We start from the raw sequence: 19,065 nt of genomic DNA, 5'->3' as shown, positions 1-19,065 counted from the left end.
ATATTCGATAAAGGGGTCATGGACATACAATGGGGAAGTGACAGCCTCTTCAACATTTGGTGTTGGCAAAACTGGACAGCTACATGTAAGGGAATGAAACTGCATCACTGTCTAACCCCATACACAAAAGCAAATTCGAAAGGGATCAAAGACCTGAATGTAAGTCATGAAACCATGAAACCCTTAGGAAAAAACATAGGCAAAAATCTCTTGGACATAAACATGAGCAATTTCTTCATGAACATATCTCCCTGGACAAGGGAATCAAAAGCAAAAATGAACAAGTGGGACTATATCAAGCTGCAAAGCTTCTGTACAGCAAAGGACACCACCCATAGAACAAAAAGGCATCCTACATTATGGGAGAATATATTCATAAATGACAGATCTGATAAAGGCTTGACATCCAAATTATATAGAGAGCTCACACACCTCAACAAACAAAAAGCAAATAATCAAATTAAAATATGGGCAGAGGAGCTGAATAGACAGTTCTCCAAGGAAGAAATTCAGATGGCCAACAGACACATGAAAAAATGCTCCACATTGGCAGTCATCAGAGAAATGCAAATTCAAACCACAATGAGATATCACCTCATACCAGTAAGGATCACCACCATCCAAAAGACAAACAGCAACAAATGTTGGTGAGGTTCTGGAGAAAGGGGAACCCTCCTACACTGCTGATGGAAATGTAAATTAGTTCAACCATTGTGGAAAGAGCAGTATGGAGGTTCCTCAAAAAGCTCAAAATAGAAATACCATTTGACCCAGGAATTCCACCTCTAGAAATTTACCCTTAGAATAAAGCAGCCCAGTTTGAAAAAGACAGATGCACCCCTATGTTTATCACAGCACTATTTACAATAGCCAAGTAATGGAAGCAACCTAAGTGTCCATCAGTAGATGAATGGATAAAGAAGATGTGGTACATATACACAATGGAATATTATTCAGCCATAAGAAGAAAACAAATCCTACCATTTGCAGCATCATGGAAGAAGCTAGAGGGTATTATGCTCAGTATTATAGGCCAGGTGGAGAAAGACAGGTACCAAATGATTTCACTCATATGTGGAGTATGAGAACAAAGAAAAAACTGAAGGAGCAAAAGATCAGCAGAATCACAGAACCCAAGAATGGACTAACAGTTACCAAAGGGAAAGGGACTGGGAAGGATGGGTGCAAAGGGAGGGATAAGGGGTGGGGTGGGGAAGAAGTGGTTATTACAATTAGCATGTACAATGTGGGGGAAGGAACAGGGGAACAGGGATGGCTGTGCAACACAGAGAAGACAAGTAGTGATTCTACAGCATCTTACTATACTGATGGACAGTGACTGTAATGGGGGTTCTGGGAGCGACTTGGTGAATGGGAAATCTAGTAAACATAATGTTCTTCATGTAATTGTAGATTAATGATACCAAATTAAAAAAAACCCTGCATACCTGAACCCCTTTTTAAAGGCTCATAACGTGTATTTTCATATAAGTTCTCTTTTTCTGCACAAAATAAGTTTTGTGTAAATAACATTTACTATAGTCCCATGGAAATTTCATGGAATATACTTTGGCAAAGACTCAGTAGATGACTTTTTTTTTTTTTTGGTTGGCCATTCACTTTTTAGTTATTTATTTTATTAAGGTATTATTGGTATACATTTTTATGAAGATTTCACAAGAAAAAAAATGTAATATGAGTTACTACATTCACCCATATTATCATGTCCATCCCATATCCCATTGCAGTCACTGCCCATCAGTATAGTAAGATGCCACAGAGTCACTATTTGCCTTTTCTGTGCTATACTGTCTTCCCCGTGATCCCCCTCGCACCATGTATGCTGGTCATATACCCCTCAATCCTCTTCTCCCTCCCTCCATAACCGCGCAGCCACAACTCTCACCTTTGGTAACTGCTAGTCCCTTCTTGGAGTCTGTGAGTCTGTTGCTGTTTTGTTCCTTCAGTTTTGCTGCATTGTTTTACTTCACAAATGAGGGAAATCATTTGGTACTTGACTTTCTCCACGTGGCTTATTTCACTGAGCATAATATCCTCCAGCTCCATCCATGTTGTTGCAAATGGTAGGATTTGTTTCTTTCTTACAGCTGAGTAGTATTCCATTGTGTATATGTACCACATCTTCATCCATTCATCTACTAATGGACACTTCGGTTGTTTCCATTTCCTGGCTATTGTAAATAGTGCTGCAGTAAACATAGGGGTGCATATATCTTTTTGAATCTGAGAACTTGTATTTTTTGGGTAAATCCCTAGGAGTGGGATTCCCGGGTCAAATGGTATTTCTTCTTTCAGTTTTTTGAGGAACCTCCATATTGCTTTTTACAATGATTGAACTAGCTTACATTCCCACCAGCAGTGTAGGAGGGTTCCCCTTTCTCCACATCCTTGCCAGCATTTGTTGTTCTTAATCTTTTTGACACTGTCCATCCTAACTGCTGCGAGGTGATATCTCATTGTGGTTTTTATTTGCATTTCCCCGATAATTAGTGATGTGGAGCATCTTTTCATGTGCCTGTTGGCCATCTGAATTTCTTCTTTGGAGAACTGTCTGTTCAGTTCCTCTGTCCATTTTTTACTTGGATTACTTGCTTTTTGTTTGTTGAGGTGTGTGAGCTCTTTATATATTTTGGATGTCAAGCCTTTATCGGATCTGTCATTTATGAATAATACTCCCATTCTGTAGGATGCATTTTTGTTCTGTTGATGCTGTCCTTTGCCGCACAGAAGCTTTTTAGTTTGAGGTAGTCCCATGTGTTCAATTTTTATTTTGTTTCCCTTGCTCAAGGAGATGCATTCAGAAAAAAGTTGCTCATGTTTATATTCAGAAGATTTTTTGCCTATGTTATCTTCTAAGAGTTTTATGGTTTCATGACTTACATTCAGGTCTTTGATCTATTTAACATTTACTTTTGTGTATGGGGATAGACAATAATCCAGTTTCATTCTCTTGTATGTAGCTGTCCAGTTTTGCCAACACCAGTTGTTGAAGAGGCTGTCATTTCCCCATTGTATGTCCATGGCTCCTTTATCATATATTAATTGAACACACATAGTTGGGTTTATATCTGGGCTCTCTAGTGTGTTCTATTGGTCTATGGGTCTATTCTTGTGCCAGTACCAAAGTGCCTTGATTACTGTGGCTTTGTAATAGAGCTTCAAGTCAAGGAGCGAATCTCCTCCACTTTGTTCTTCCTTCTCAGAATTGCTTTGGCTACTTGGGGTCTTTTGTGGATAATTATTCTTTTTCTTTATTTTTTTAAGCATTTTTTAATTTTGTTATCATTAATCTACAATTACATGAAGAACATTATGTTTACTAGGCTCTCCCCTACCCCAAGTCCCCCCTACAAACCCCATTACAGTCACTGTCCATCAGCATAGTAAGATGTTGTAGAATCACTACTTGTCTCTCTCTCTGTTGCACAGCCCTCCCCTTTCCCCCACCCCCCACTGGATGATTATTCTTAACATTTACTGAATTAACTTTAAGGATTGGAGGGTCCCAATCATTAGCAAATAATCTTGAAGTTTTAATACCTAAGTACATTGTTATATTTCCAGGTATGATGTTGATGCATGTGCTTCACAGGTGAGTAGGGCATATCAATGCACAAATTATTTATTTACGTAGTAAGCTTAGCAGCCCTCAATTATTATGGAAAGGGATTGTTTCATTTGAGCAACTAGGAACACAGTACTTTGGAAAATAGATTGGCAAGACCATAACTACCACTTTTCAAATCTTTGTTCCTCTACTGACTACAAGTATTAGCATTGGACAAATGGACAAATTCTTTAAACTCTGTGCCTGTGATTCCTCAGTGTAACATAACGGTAAAAATAATACTTCATAGAACATTTTAGGGTGAAAAGTGGAAATACCTATAAAACCATTGGCAGACTGCAGGTAGTCATTAAGTTATATGGCAGTAGTAATTAGAAATTTGGAGTCTTCAAAATTCTAACAACAGTCTAATGTGTTTACACCACATTAGTTTGACACCATAAAGTCAATAAACTAAATCCAGGAAAACGTTTGAAGCAGATCTCAGCAAGCATACAGACAGAAAGGCAAATTAGTTTCTTGAGAGTTTCACACATTCCAAGATAAGTTTATGAAACTTACATTAAGAGTTGATTTTTCTGTGTCCACAAAATAATGGAAGACTTGAAAATAGAGAACAGAGCTGATTTTTTCATGTTTAGAATAGTCATATAAGTCTCAACTATGCTTAGACAAACCAATAATTTTTTAAAATCCAGTATGTTTTAACTTATTCAGGGCTAAAACATATTATTGAGTGAAAACTGTCAATTACAAACTATATGTACATTACATTATTCCTAAAAGAAATAAAAGGTATATACAATAAAAGGGAAATATGGATCAAACTAAAGTTTTATGTCTTTGGGGGGAATTACATGGGATTACATGAAATTCCCTAAGGCATTTACATTTTCTAACAATTATATGGAAACTTTTTTAGTTCAGAAAGTTTGTATTAGAAATTGCAATTTGTTCAAATAACAATTGAGGAAAAATTAAAATTGAACTTCATGAATTCAAATATTAGCTAGCTGCACCCTTCAAATGCCCAAATAAGTTCCTTTCTAGTTAAGTCTAAATGTCTTTTCCAAGACTTTGACGATGAGAACATAATGTTGATGTGTCATTATTAAAGATGTAATTTTAAATTTCACTTTTATTAGGTACAATTAAAAATGTAGAAACTCCCAAGTAACTACATTTAAACATTTGTTAGCAAACATTTTGTAAATTACATGAAGACCTAACCACTTGAGAATAATGAGGTAATAAAGTGTTCCTTCAGCTACAAAGCATGGTACAGTACTTTCAAATAAAGATATCAAGTAACAGGTGGAAATAATGCCCATTGTTTCAAACATTAACTTGACAAACTAAAATATTTGCTTATTTCTTACACAATAATTATTGTGGAATAACAGAAATAAAAGAGACCTACTTAAAACAATTTGTTGAGTTCTATCAAATTTATCTGAAAACAATCAGTTTGCCCTCAAAAATTAAAGGCTTATGAATTCATCAATTTAGCAAATTTTACTTCAATTAAATGTGCTTGCAGATTTGCATGCCATTTTAATTCATATCAGAAATGCTCATGATAATGAAAGTTTAAAAAACTCAGTGGTGAAACAGTCTCAGGAACATCAAATACATTTATTGCTTGCCATAAAAATATGACATCATGTAAAATGCTGTGAATATATTTAAAAGGCATTTTATTTATTATAACAATTAAAATAGCAAAAGCTTAATAACTAATAAACCCTGAGAGAACTTTGTTTTCCAATAAATTTTTGTGATAAAAGATGATTTTGACAAAAATGTTCTTCATGAAATACATACAATGGCAGCTATTTATTGTATTCAATAAGTGATGAAAAATATATTTCCTTGTATACAAGCAACTTAAATATGTATTCTGTAATCTTCTTGAGAAATTTTAGGTAAGTTTAATGAACTATTTCTAATTAAAATTGTGTATATAGGAAGGAAAGTAATGGCTTTGTTTGAACTGTTTATTTCATTATCAAGTATACTGGATACAACTGCAATGTCAAGAAGAAATCATCAAAATTATTCTTTAATTAGTTGATTTATCATATATCAATTCATTTCAGAACCTTCATTTTTCCAGCTATGAAGGAAAACAGAAGCAGCTAAATATAAGATCTTGACCTGGGGGAATTTTTCCCCCAAAAAAATTATTAGCTAGAGACAACATTTACTGAACAAAATAAAGGTTAAGCTTCAATTAAGCATTCTAAATGTATTTAGTGAGATATTGAAAAACTCATAATTCCTCTACCTACACAATTCACCAAAAGCTTTGAATAAAGTAAACTATAAAAGAAGCCAAAAGAGCGTTCAGATGGTTTACTGCATTATGTGGATTCTAGGGGAAAAATGTTCTCCAAAAATAAATAAATAATACTGTTTCCTGAATGCTGACAATGTTGCAGAAAATCTTTGGGGGAAGAGCTAAATTTAAAATCACATATGTACTTATTTTATGCTCCCCAGATAAAAATGATGTTTCCAAGGAAAACAATTCCATTCACAATTGCATCAAAAAGAATAAAATACTTAGGAATAAACCTAGCCAAGGAAGTGAAAGACCTATACTCTGAAAACTACAAGACACTCATGAGAGAAATTAAAGAAAATACCAATAAATGGACACACATTCCATGCTCATGGACAGGAAGAATTAATATTGTCAAAATGGCCAACCTGGCTAGGAATCTACAATTCAATGCAATCCCTATCAAAACCCCAATAGCATTCTTCAATGAACTAGGGCAAATAGTTCTAAAATTCATATGGAACAATAAAAGACCCCCCATAGCCAAAGCAATTCTGAGAAGGAAGAACAAAGAGGGGGGGATTATGCTCCTCGACTTCAAGCTCTACTACAAAGACACAGTAATCAAGACAATTTGGTACTGGCAAAAGAACAGACCCATAGACCAATGGAACAGACTAGAGAGACCAGATAAAAAGGAGCCACAGACATACAACAGGGAAATGACAGCCTCTTCAACAACTGGTGTTGGCAAAACTGGACAGCTACATGCAAGAGAATGAAACCGGATTATTGTCTGACTCCATACACTAAAGTAACCTCAAAATGGATCAAAGACCTGAATATAAGTAATGAAACCATAAAACTCTAAGAAGAAAACAGAGGCAAAAATCTCCTGAATATAAACATGAGCAACTTTTTCCTGAACACATCTCCTTGGGCAAGGGAAACAAAATTAAAAATGAACAAATAGGACTACAACAAGCTAAAAAGCTTCTGTACAGCAAAGGACACTATTGGCAGAACAAAAAGATATCCTACAGTATGGGAGAATATATTTGTAGATGACATATACAACAAGGGGTTAACATCCAAAATATATAAAGAGCTCACACACCTCAACAAACAAAAAGCAAGTAATCCAAGTAAAAAATGGACAGAGGAGCTGAACAGACAGTTCTCCAAAGAAGAAATTCAGATGGCCAACAGGCACATGAAAAGATGCTCCACATCACTAATTATCGGGGAAATGCAAATAAAAACCACAATGAGATATCACCTCGCAGCAGTTAGGATGGACAGTGTCAAAAAGATTAAGAACAACAAATGCTGGCAAGGATGTGGAGAAAGGGGAACCCTCCTACACTGCTGGTGGGAATGTAAGCTAGTTCAATCATTGTAAAAAGCAATATGGAGGTTCCTCAAAAAACTGAAAGAAGAAATACCATTTGACCCGGGAATCCCACTCCTAGGGATTTACCCAAAAAATACAAGTTCTCAGATTCAAAAAGATATATGCACCCCTATGTTTACTGCAGCACTATTTACAATAGCCAGGAAATGGAAACAACCTAAGTGTCCATTAGTAGATGAATGGATGAAGATGTGGTACATATACACAATGGAATACTACTCAGCCATAAGAAAGAAACAAATCCTACCATTTGCAACAACATGGATGGAGCTGGAGGATATTATGCTCAGTGAAATAAGTCAGGCAGAGAAAGGCAAATACCAAATGATTTCCCTCATTTGTGGAGTAAAGCAACGAAGCTAAACTGAAGGAAAAAAACAGCAGCAGACACAGACTCCAAGAAGGGACTAGTGGTTACCAAAGGGAAGCAGTGGGAGAGGACGGGTGTGGAGGGAGGGAGAAGTGGATTGTGATGGGTGCACATGGTGTGTGTGGGGTCACGGGGAAGACAGTGTAGCTCATAGAATACAAATAGGGACTCTGTGGCATCTTACTCCACTTATGGTCAGTGCCTGCAATGGGGTATGGGGAGGTACTCGATAATAAGGGTGAAAGTAATAACCATATCGTTTTTCTTGAGAAACCTTCATAAGAGTGTACATCAATGATACCTTAATTAAGAAAAAAAAAAAAGATCTCTCCAGGGCCTAAAACTTATGTGGAACCAACTCCCTGAAATGTTACATTCAAATTCATTGTTATAGCTAATATCCTACAGGTTTATTTGTTGCCACACTGGAGGGATTAATCCATGGCTTCAAAACCAAAACAAAAATTCAACACTGAAATACATTTTGAAGAGGAGAATTTTCCAAAGAGAAAGTAGAGATCATCCTGTGGTTCTGGAGGGAACCTTTGTTTCTCTGTGCTTTTCTACTTCTAAGAAAGATTCATGACACCAACTTGAGCACAATTTTCTGATTCCTAACTGTGAACTGCCTTGGCAAATCCTTTTTTTCAAATAAACTCTTCTTCATTGTCTGAAACAGGTGTTGGGAGCTCACAGCGTAATGCAAGGGCTTTATATTATCTGAAAGAATGGCTGAGCAAGGACTGTCTCTCCAATTGCTTTAGGTCTGTGCCTGTGCCACTACCCAAATTGCACAATTCAGTAATTTTAATAAAAATATGCAATAGTTTACTGGGAAACATGATCCAAAGAGTTATTTGGCATCATTTGTTTGTTCACCTGCTCTCTCATTCTGAGGAAGGTGCTGTTATTGTTTTAGGTGTGCAATGCGGATTTGGAGACGTTTAGGTTATTAGATTGCTTGCCTAAAATCACGTAACTACTGATCAGAGCAAGAGCCATGAATGTAACCCTGGTCATTACTATATTTACATATAAATAGTTTACTTTTTAGAACAGTTTTAGGTTCCTAGCAGAATTGAGTGTAAGGTGCAGAGATTTCCCAATACCCTTTGCCCTCATACATGGATAGCCTCCTCCCCTACTATCAACACCCTGCACCAGAGGAATACATTTGTTAAAGTTGATGAATCTACATTGACACATCATTATCACCCAGAGTTCACAGTTTATGTTAGAGTTCACTCACTCTTGGAGTTGTACAGTCCATGGGTTTTGACAAATGCATAAAGGACATGTATCCACCATTACAGTATCATACAGAATGGTTTCAGTGCCCTAAAAATCCTCTGTGTTTCACCTATTCATCCATCCCTACCCCACACTAGTCCCTGGCAGCCACTGATCTTTTTATTGTCTCCAGAATTTTGCCACCATATATATATTTTATTATACACAGAAGTTTGATGCACGGCATTAGGAATTATAGCTTTTACAGGCTGTTGATCTCTTCTCTCTGGCCTTGCTGAAGGACTCAGCTCCTTGAGATTGCTCCATATTGAGTCCTCAGCTTTTCTTACTCCTGGTCCAGGTGTGTTCTGAGAAGTGCTGAGAAGTGGGACAACAAAGTTTCTCCTGCAAGACATTCCACTCATCAAAGCTGGAGGCTTAGCGGTGTTGAGAGTGAGATGTTGGTTTCAGTCTATCCATACCAGCTCCTATTTTCCATGCTTTTCCTACATCATGTCCATTTGTCCTTCCCATCTCCTTGCCCTGTGTATTTCAGACTCTAGCACAAGACCCAGAGGCAACACTTTTACATTGGCTGTTTAACCAGCTCTCACAATTACATAACATAGGTCAAATCCATACAATAAATTTCCTATTGATGAGGTGGCTAGAGAGAAGGAAAGAGAGAGCTCTACTCACCCCCGACCCCCAGACTCCATTTCTCTGATTGTTCCCTTATTGATACAATGTCTACTCATCTCTCTATTCCCCATTCTAATCTCCACCACATACTATGGTTGGTTTTATCACTATCCTTATTTCCTCTATACATATAGTTCTTTATTTCTCAATTTAGTTTACTCTTTCAGGGAATTCAATTATATGTATGTTGATTCTCCATCTTTGCTTTATTTCTTTTTTCTCTAACATCATAAGCACGTCTTCTTTTCAATTTCATTTCACTCAGTTTTCTGAAGCTGACCTTATTGATCCTTTCTTTTCTGTTTTAGAGTGCTTTCCATTTTGTTCATTTCAATGTGACTTTTGTTTTCATATTATTATTGTCTTCCATTTCTTCACCAATCTCTTTGAGCTTTTTATTTTCTGTTGCATTTTTTTCTCCTTTGAGCTCTGAAATTTTTAAATTCTAACTTTCATTATTTTTCAGATATTTTGAGTCACATTTATTCACCACTTATTAATAACTCATAATTTAAATCTGATTTATTACATAGCTTTCCTGGTTTGCCTTGTTTTTCTCCTGCTATCTTTCATGTCTCATTTCTTGTGTAGAAATTTACATAGACTTCTTGGATTTGTTGTTCTGGTTACTCATTTTTAAATGGGAGTAATTTTTTTTTCTGGACCAGATAATTTATGAAGAATAGCATCAGAGAATGGGTGCGAATATGAGGGAAATCACAGATCAGCATGTTGGGTTTTAGTCTGTTATTTCAGAACACATTCTCAAAAATAATCTGCTCCATGGTATATCTCTCTTCTGATATTGCTTAGAATGAATATGATTTGTTAAAGGTCCTTCTTGTGATTTAGACTGACTGCCATCCACTTTTAATTGGTACTCTGTCACACTGACATTCTTATTCCTACTATGGCATCTTATCTGCATTCTTTCTTATTTGGCCCCTGACACTCACATACTATGGTGTTTGGAGGACAGAGGTTAGGAGGGCTCTAGCAATTCAACTAGTATTTTTATATTCAATGAAAGGAATCATTTTGGAAAGATACTTTTGGAGAACTCTGAATAGTAGGTCTGAAATATTCATTAATAGCTTTAATTTTCAAAGTATTTCTTTGCCCTTTCTTGATTGTGGTTCAGCATTATTTCTATTTTTCATTTTATGAAACACTGCATTTACTTTACCAGGTTTTTTCACCCCTTACTCATTTTTATTATTACTTGGTATGAAAGATGAAAGCCAGACATAATGTCTCCATTAAGAAATTTTAACTGAAGCTTAACATCATTTTAATCATAAAATAGAAATAACATGACCTTTTGTTTACTGCATCCTGTCCCCACATACTCATTGATAGTTATGTAAATCTTTCACCTATCAGTTTCTGCTCCATTGTACCCAATTAGAATGAAAACTGATAAAAAAAGGAGCTCAAACTAACAAGAAGATAGGCTTTTAAATCAAGGTCTGATATGCCTGGAGATGAGCTGTTTGTAATGTCTACAGATTCTCTCCATATTTCTGATTGTTAGCTAGGATCCTGCTTTCATCCAAACCAAACAAGGATGGATACACTGTTTCATTACAGTGGTGGTTAATGAGAACATGAACCAAATGCAGATGTTACCAATGACTTGAGTAGTATCATCAGTATCTGGAATATTCTGTCACATGTCTTATCAATCTTATCATTCTCCCTTGAAGACTTACACCTGTTCAAATTGGACAGAAGTTTGCCAACTGGAAACTGTGACTTTGTCTGTCAACATCTTTGGAAAGCTCAAGTCTAGGGCCAAGCTATGTCGTTTACTCCTGGTTTACTCACCCCTCCCTTTCCTTACCATCAACTTTCTAAGGTTCCTGGAATGCCTTGCATTAAATCTAAGCACACTATATCAACCCTACTGTAATGGGGGGAAATATCATTATCAGAGTTATAATCTTATATAAAATGATAGATATCAGATAGGAAGCAAATTCTCTATTGCAACACTGTTACTCCTGGTGAGAGGAAAAAGGAAAAGTGGTGAGATTAGTTTGACATCATTTTGTACAAATCAGCTCAGCTACGTATTTTCTCATGAAAAACTAAGTGTCTAAGTTCCTTTACAATACTAACTCAGTCACTTATAACTCCACTAATGTAATTACCTTTTTTAATTTTTACTTTTCTAGATATAAGGAAAAGATGACAGATAACTTTGAGCAGTGGATTTCATTTGCTTATAAAAACATTTGAATAGTGTCATATTGTAGGCACATTCACATATATTATTATCCCAGTTAGGCTGATTTAATAGAAACTGGAGCAGGCATTGCTCACACAATCATGGCAAGCCTTGTAAGAAGTACAGAGAGGATTTCCATTAGCTTATTTAATGTATAACAAGTATACTTCAGTGAGAATGTTAGGACAATGTAAATCCTTGCCTTGTCCATTATTAAGAATTATGAATAATTACTATTATTTACTAGGATGAGTAATAAGCCTGATATTCTAGTTTTGATTCTGTCATATATATATTACACATGTGACTTTGCATACTCATCTAATTTCTCATACCAAGTTTCTTTCATGTTAAAAAAAAAAAGTACTGCCTGACTCAAGGGTAGTATCAAATTAAAGAGAATAACTTTCTTTTAAAGGATAAGCATGCCTCACTAAGTAAGTGTAAGTCAAACAGCTTGAGGAAGTCAAAAAACCTTTACAGGGTAGGTGTCATCTGCACCAAATCTTAAAGGCTGAGCACAGTTTATCCATATATGTAAGTGTTGAAAGGGGATTCTAGGCACACAGAACAGTATGTGCAAAGGCACAGTGGAGTTAATAAGAATGGGTAAAGGGGAAAATTAAACAGTTGGGTGTGAATTAATTAGACTGGAAGGTATATTTAGAAGGAATGAAGGGTTAGAGATCAGAGAAGTACAAGGTCAGAATACTGCCTTATTTTATGCCTACTATTTTAGGCTATTTTTATAAATTGTCCTCCAATGTTACTCTCTTTTGAATTCATTAGTTTTATACTGACCCACTCGGGTAATTCCAATCTGGTGATTTGCATGTTTGTGTATTATACTGTTCTATAGTTAGTACTTTTGTTTGGTATAATTTAAAGATGTAAAAGCAGTATTTGTAAGCTAGGTAATGATAGGCAGCAGATAGTTGGATATTGCTTTCTCCTTTTTTTAAATCCAATCTTATAGTCATTGCCTTTTAATTAGAATGTTTTGGTCACTTACATTTACTGTGAATATTGACCAGGTTTGGTTTTCATATACTATCTTGCTATTGGTTTTCCATTTATGATATGTTATGATTCCTTTTTTTCCCCTTTGATTGCTTTCTTTTAGATTAAGAATGTTTTTTATAATTTCATTTTATTTGTTTGTTTTGGTGGATTAACAAAATCTTTTTAGTGGTTGTTTCTGAGTTTACATTGTACATTTTTAATATAAGAAGTCTATTTTTTACCGATATATGTCACATCAGTGTATTATTAAAAACTACAATGATATACTTCCTTTATCATCTTTTTGTGCTTTGTTTTCAAATTTTACTTCCACACATTTTGCAAACCACACTATATATCGTTATTATTTTTGCTTTAAACATTCATCTGTTGAACAGCCTTTAAAAGTAGGAAGACCTATTACATATTTACATACAAACTTCCCATTTCCACTGTTTTTCATTCCACTGTGAGGACCTGGATTTCTATATGGCATCATTTCCTACCTGCCTCTAGGATTTACTTTAACATTTCTCGTAGTGCGTATCTGCTGGTGATGAATGTTTTCTTCATATTTACTCCTGAGGAATCTTTATTTCATCTTATTGAAAGATACTCCTGCTCTGTGTAGAATTCAAGGTTGACATTTTTCTCTCAGGACTTGGAAGATGTTGCTCCATTGTCTTCTGGCTTGCTTTGTTTTTTATGAAAATTCTTCTCTCATTCTTACCTTTGTTCCTTTTTATGTAATGTGTCTTTTTTTTTTAAACTCAGACTGCTAATAAGATATTCTCTCTATCACTGGCTTCCAGACATTTGATTTTGTTGTGCCTTGGGGCAGGTTTTTAAATATATTGTGTGCTTGGGGCTTGTTGTGATTCTTATATCTGCTTATTTAAAGAGTTTATGAACTTCTGAAAAATTTATTATTCAAATTTTTATTTTTCTGTTATTCTTTCTCCACATTCTCTTTCAGGACAGCAGTTACACTATATGAGGCCACTTGAAGTTATCCCACAGATCAATGGTGCTGTGTTTATTGTTTAGTGTTATTATTTTCCTGTTTCATTTTAAGAAGGGTCTTATTCTGTGTCTGTAATTTCACCCATCTACTTACCTCTTACTTGGCCTCCTAAGACTTTCAGCTCAATTTCCTCAACTCCAGGTATCTACAAGGCTCTGCCTTAGTACCCTCCTCTTTTACTGCTACCTAGAAACACTCTCTATACAGTAAACTGTTGCAATTTAGGACTCATTTCACTTGTTTCTAATCTCTCAGGGGTTCCTGCTCTGTGCTGCATAATGTTCAATACTGGAAACAATTATTTCACATTTTTTCCAGTTTTCTAGAAGTTGTTTTTGGTAGGAGGGTAAATACCTTGGCTGGAAATGGAAGTACTACTTTAATGTCACTTAAATATAAATACACAAATTGGTTAATAGTAAAAGGATGAAAAACCAGATACCATTCCTATACTAACTGATACACAACTGGAAGGCCTATATTGATACCAGGCCAAACAGATTTCAGTATAAAAAATATTGCCTGGCATAAGAAGGTTATTGGATAGTGATTTAAAAAATCAGCTCAATACTATGATGTAACAATCCAAATATTCATTTATTTTGGTTGGAAACAACACAATCTCCATAAACAATGAATGGATAAACAAATTTTGGTATGGGATATATTACTCAGCAACAAATATGAATGAACTATTGATACATGCAACAACATGGATGGATTTCAAAATAATTATATGGAGTGTAAAAAGCCAAGCGAAAAAAAAGAAAAAACCCTTCCATACTCTATGATCTCATTTATATATAATTCTTGACATCAAACCTAACCTTTAGTGACAGAAAACACAGCAACCAGTGTTTGATGACGTGTGGGGAGGGCAAGGCAGAGGGAGTGACAAAGTGGCAGCAGAGGGAAAGTAATAGTTATATTCATTATCTTGATTGCAGTGATGACTTATGTCTATATGCATATATCAAAACTCATCAAATTGTATACTTTATATATGGAATTTTTATCATTTGTTAATTATACCTCAATAAACATGAACAAAAATTTAAAACCAATATGTGAACAGCTTCAGGATTTCACACCTCTCTGTATTTCCATATCAGTAATACCAATAATTCAGAATCACTGTGAGCAAATACTTCACTCTTCATTCAACAAGTATTTATTTGTTCCTGTAATGTGCCACTCCCCATTTTAGTTGCTGCGAATAAAATGGAAACAAGACACACAAGGTCTTTAGACCTGTGAAGATTATAGTGTGTTGGGAAAGACAAAATCAAGTAAAAATAAGAATAGTTATAATGAATGATATATATAGTACAGTAATAGACAATAACAGAGGGACCTACATTAGAGGGATTGGGGGAGACTTCTCTGAATAGAGGATATTTCAGCTGAGCCCTGATATTTGAGAAGGAGTCATTCACACAAAGATACTAGAAAAGAAAATTCTAGGTTTAAGGCTAGAAAGTATTAAAGTTTTCCAATAAGAATAAGATAGACTCGTTCCAAAAATTTAGTGAAGGTCATTGTAACTATATCTTTAACAGCAACACATATAGGAGACTGATTCTATGCTAATTACTTCACTTTTGCAGACTCAGGCCCTCCTCTCACAGCCAGCCTAAGTATCTTTACTAACCTTTTATAATATCTTCCACAACATACCTTCCAAGCTTAAGAAAAAAATCACTGTCAAAAACTAGAAAAAAAAGAATATTCTAGGTCTTAGAAATATTAATGAAGCCACATATACTAGAAGAGAAACATTCTTGTTTTTTAATCATTTTTGCCACACCTTGGTTTATAATCTCAATTTAAACTGGAAACAAAGATTATTTAATTGAGCCAAGGTTCCTCTGGAAGTAATGCCATTCTTCTTAGATTTTTGTACAGCACCAGAGACAATACCAAAAAAGAGTAAAAGAGAAAAAGAAAAGAAAGGAAGGAGAAAAAGAGGAAGGAACATCAAGGACAGGATTAAGGAATCATTTTATTTGAAATGTATCTTTAAATATTATATGTGATATTTACTTACCTTGTCATCACCTTTTCAAGCAGTACTAGAAGGTGACAACAATGCATATACAGCATTCTCTATACTTATTTGCATGAAGGAAGCATCAGAAATACTAAAAATATCAGCATTTGCATTCTTACCAGAATAATCACATATTCTTCATTTGTGAATGTTATATGAATGATGAGGCTGCTAAAATTGCCAGTATTGCAAATTATCTATAACTCAAGGATGCCAGGTGAGTATTAACTAATGTAAAGGAATCAATGAAGTCCAAAGGTTGCCTTCAAGGAATGGAAGTAATGATTATAAATACCTGTCCCAGCTGCCAGGAAGCAGGATCTGCAAGACCAGCAGATTTGGCTTCAAAAGCAACATGAAGATTAATAAAACCAAGGACCTTTCCTATAGAGGAATGAAATGATAAGAGGGATCATTTCTAAAAAATTCTTAGATGTGCTTTCATTTAGTAAAACTTGGTCTTGAATATTGTCCAAATGGAAAGCTACTGAACTGTGGTGAGAAGGCAGTTACCAAGCAAGAAATCTCTAAAATAGCCATGTTGCCTTGTTTTGAGGTTTTTCTTAGGGACTAATGCCACAAGATCCATCTGTTCCTGTTAGCTCAGTATGGATAGCAGTTTGGAATTATCCAATTAACTTGGACTGACTCAATAGTCAATGGGTCAATGGACCAATGGTCTCCAGTAAAAAGTGGTTGGAGGGAGAGTGCTAGCTGGTGTTATGCAAATAATTCCTATGATAGGCAGAGGTAGAAAACCAAGCATAACTCGCTGCAGAGAATAAGGAAAAAGCAGTTGGAGTTTCCACAGGTATCAAAATAAGCATAAATGATGATGACAATGATGAAGCCAGATAGTTCTGGCTCTACTCTTGAACCTTGGACAAGTCACATAAAATCACACATAGCTTTCACCTCTAAAATGAGGCCACATTTTCCCACTTCACAGTTATATTGTAAGGATTAAATAAGATAAATAATATAAAAGGACACTGTAAATTGTAGAGCCCACACAGATGTTAGCTATTGCTACAGCAATACAGCCAGAATAGCACAGTGTTGTGTTTGCCATTGCATTACAGTGAGGAAAAGGTTTTGGCTCAAAATAAATTTGGATGGCAACATAATTTAAGTCTACCGGTACAGTGGCAGAAAAACAACAGCTGGTTGTCTTTATTAGTCTCTTTCACTGTTTTCTTCGGTATGGGTTTCTATCACAGAAGAAACGGCCCCTAATTATCAAACAGCATGTGGCTGGAAAGGCTCAGTGGTTTGTGAAATAAAAACCTTCCTGAAGACTCACCATGGTCATAAGCTCAAATGGATCCAGAGGGTCTTGTCAAGAGGCAATACATGCCATAATAACTTTTTAATTTGCTTTTTTCTTGATAAAACTAGATTCTTGTGTCTCATTAAGCAAATAAGACTCGGAAAGGAACTGCGGGCACAAAAAAATTAGTACTAAGAGAGAGTAAAGAAATCTACCAGGGTGAGCTAAAGAGGTTAATACGGCAAGAAAACTTAGACTGAGCCCTGAGATTAAGACCTAAAAGAAATCATGCTGTGGGAAATTATGCTTTTTTTGTATAACTGGAAACCCAATCAAATCTTTAGAACTGTGACAATTTTGAGTCTACAAAAGATACTTTTCCTTAACTGTAATTCCTGTGATATGGGGAGATACAAGGTGAGGACTGATAGGAAGGCTTGATTTAGTACCTAACTTAACCCAGTATCTATTATTTGCCCCTGTATATTCTCTCTAGGAAACTTGTACTATTAAATACTTATCTCAGTGTAAGAAAGCTTAGGTGATTTTATCTATCACATTTCATTCATTTAAATACATTTTGAGCACCTGCTCAAAGATGCCTAAGATACTTTACCATATGTGCTTTACTCAGAGGTTACAAAGACACCAATTCTTAAATGCTTTCCTATAATAAAAGAATGTATAAAATATCATAGTAGGCTTTAGAGAAAGAGCTGATTTCAAACATAAACTGAACTGTTACCTTGTCCTGGACCCACAGTCAACTAATGTGAACACAGTGTATGAATTCAACATTCTGACTTAAGTCCATGCATATAACTACTAAGCTATACTGCTTCTCACACATTCTAAGGAATCCTATATACTGTTTAATATGTGAACCATTAATAGGATCATCCCCATAAGGTAGCCATAGCCAAGCATAATTGTAAGTCATGAGGTCACCAATCAACAAACATTCACATAAATATTGCTTAATAAAAGGAAGGTTACTTGTGAAGAAGGAGTGCATGTAAATATAACATTGTTAAAAAATCACCAGCATTTGGCTAGTTATTCAAGAGAAGCCATACCTAAAGGATGCTATGACCTTAAAATCAGCATTGCCCCTTTCCACCTGTGTGCCTTCAGATAGGACACTGCTTCAAGCTTCAGTTTGTTCTTGTTTAACTTGGGAAAACATCTTAGTCATCTATAAATATGTATGTAAGTTGTAGATAAATTAATATAAGATATAAAGGGTTAAATACATACAGGTACAAATAAAGTGATATAGCCTAATACTGGTTGCCATGGGTTTGCCTCACATACAAAAATGCCTAGATAAAAGTGACCTTAAAATAAAGATTCATTTTTCCTATGTAACAAGAAGTTTGGAGGCAGGTGCCACCTGGATTGGTTGACTGGCTCAGTAATGGTGGGACTCTGAATGGACTTCTCTGAGATTATCTCAGCCTCCCCATCAGAATGGCAAGTAGCTACAGCAAATCCGTATCACTGTATCTCAGTTCTACAACTAAGTCAGGAAGGAAGGGGAGGAAATTTCCTTATATCCAGTAATATTATCATAGAAGAAATTCTTTACTAGCAGATTTCTTTTCATAGCCCGTTGGCCAGGAGACACTCACATAGATACCTACCCTAGTGATAAAGAAGGTAAGACAAGCACATACCTATAAAATTCAGAGTCTTTCTTTAAACTGGCCATATTTTCAGTGAACAAACATGGAGTAACAGAGACTAACAAAGCTCAGAGATAGGAAGCAGGTACATGTGATTCAAAAAATTGCAGAAGCAAAGGCACAGATGGAAAGGAACCACAGGGGCAGGACGGTAGGTATGCCACCACAGAGAGGAGCATAGACATTTTATTTTGATTACAGTATGTGAAATATGA

The sequence above is a fragment of the Manis javanica genome, chromosome 3 (genome assembly GCF_040802235.1).
Source record: "Manis javanica isolate MJ-LG chromosome 3, MJ_LKY, whole genome shotgun sequence".
NCBI classification, from domain to species: domain Eukaryota; kingdom Metazoa; phylum Chordata; class Mammalia; order Pholidota; family Manidae; genus Manis; species Manis javanica.
The sequence above is the reverse complement of the archived record's forward strand: the minus strand, read 5'-3'. Positions refer to the sequence as shown.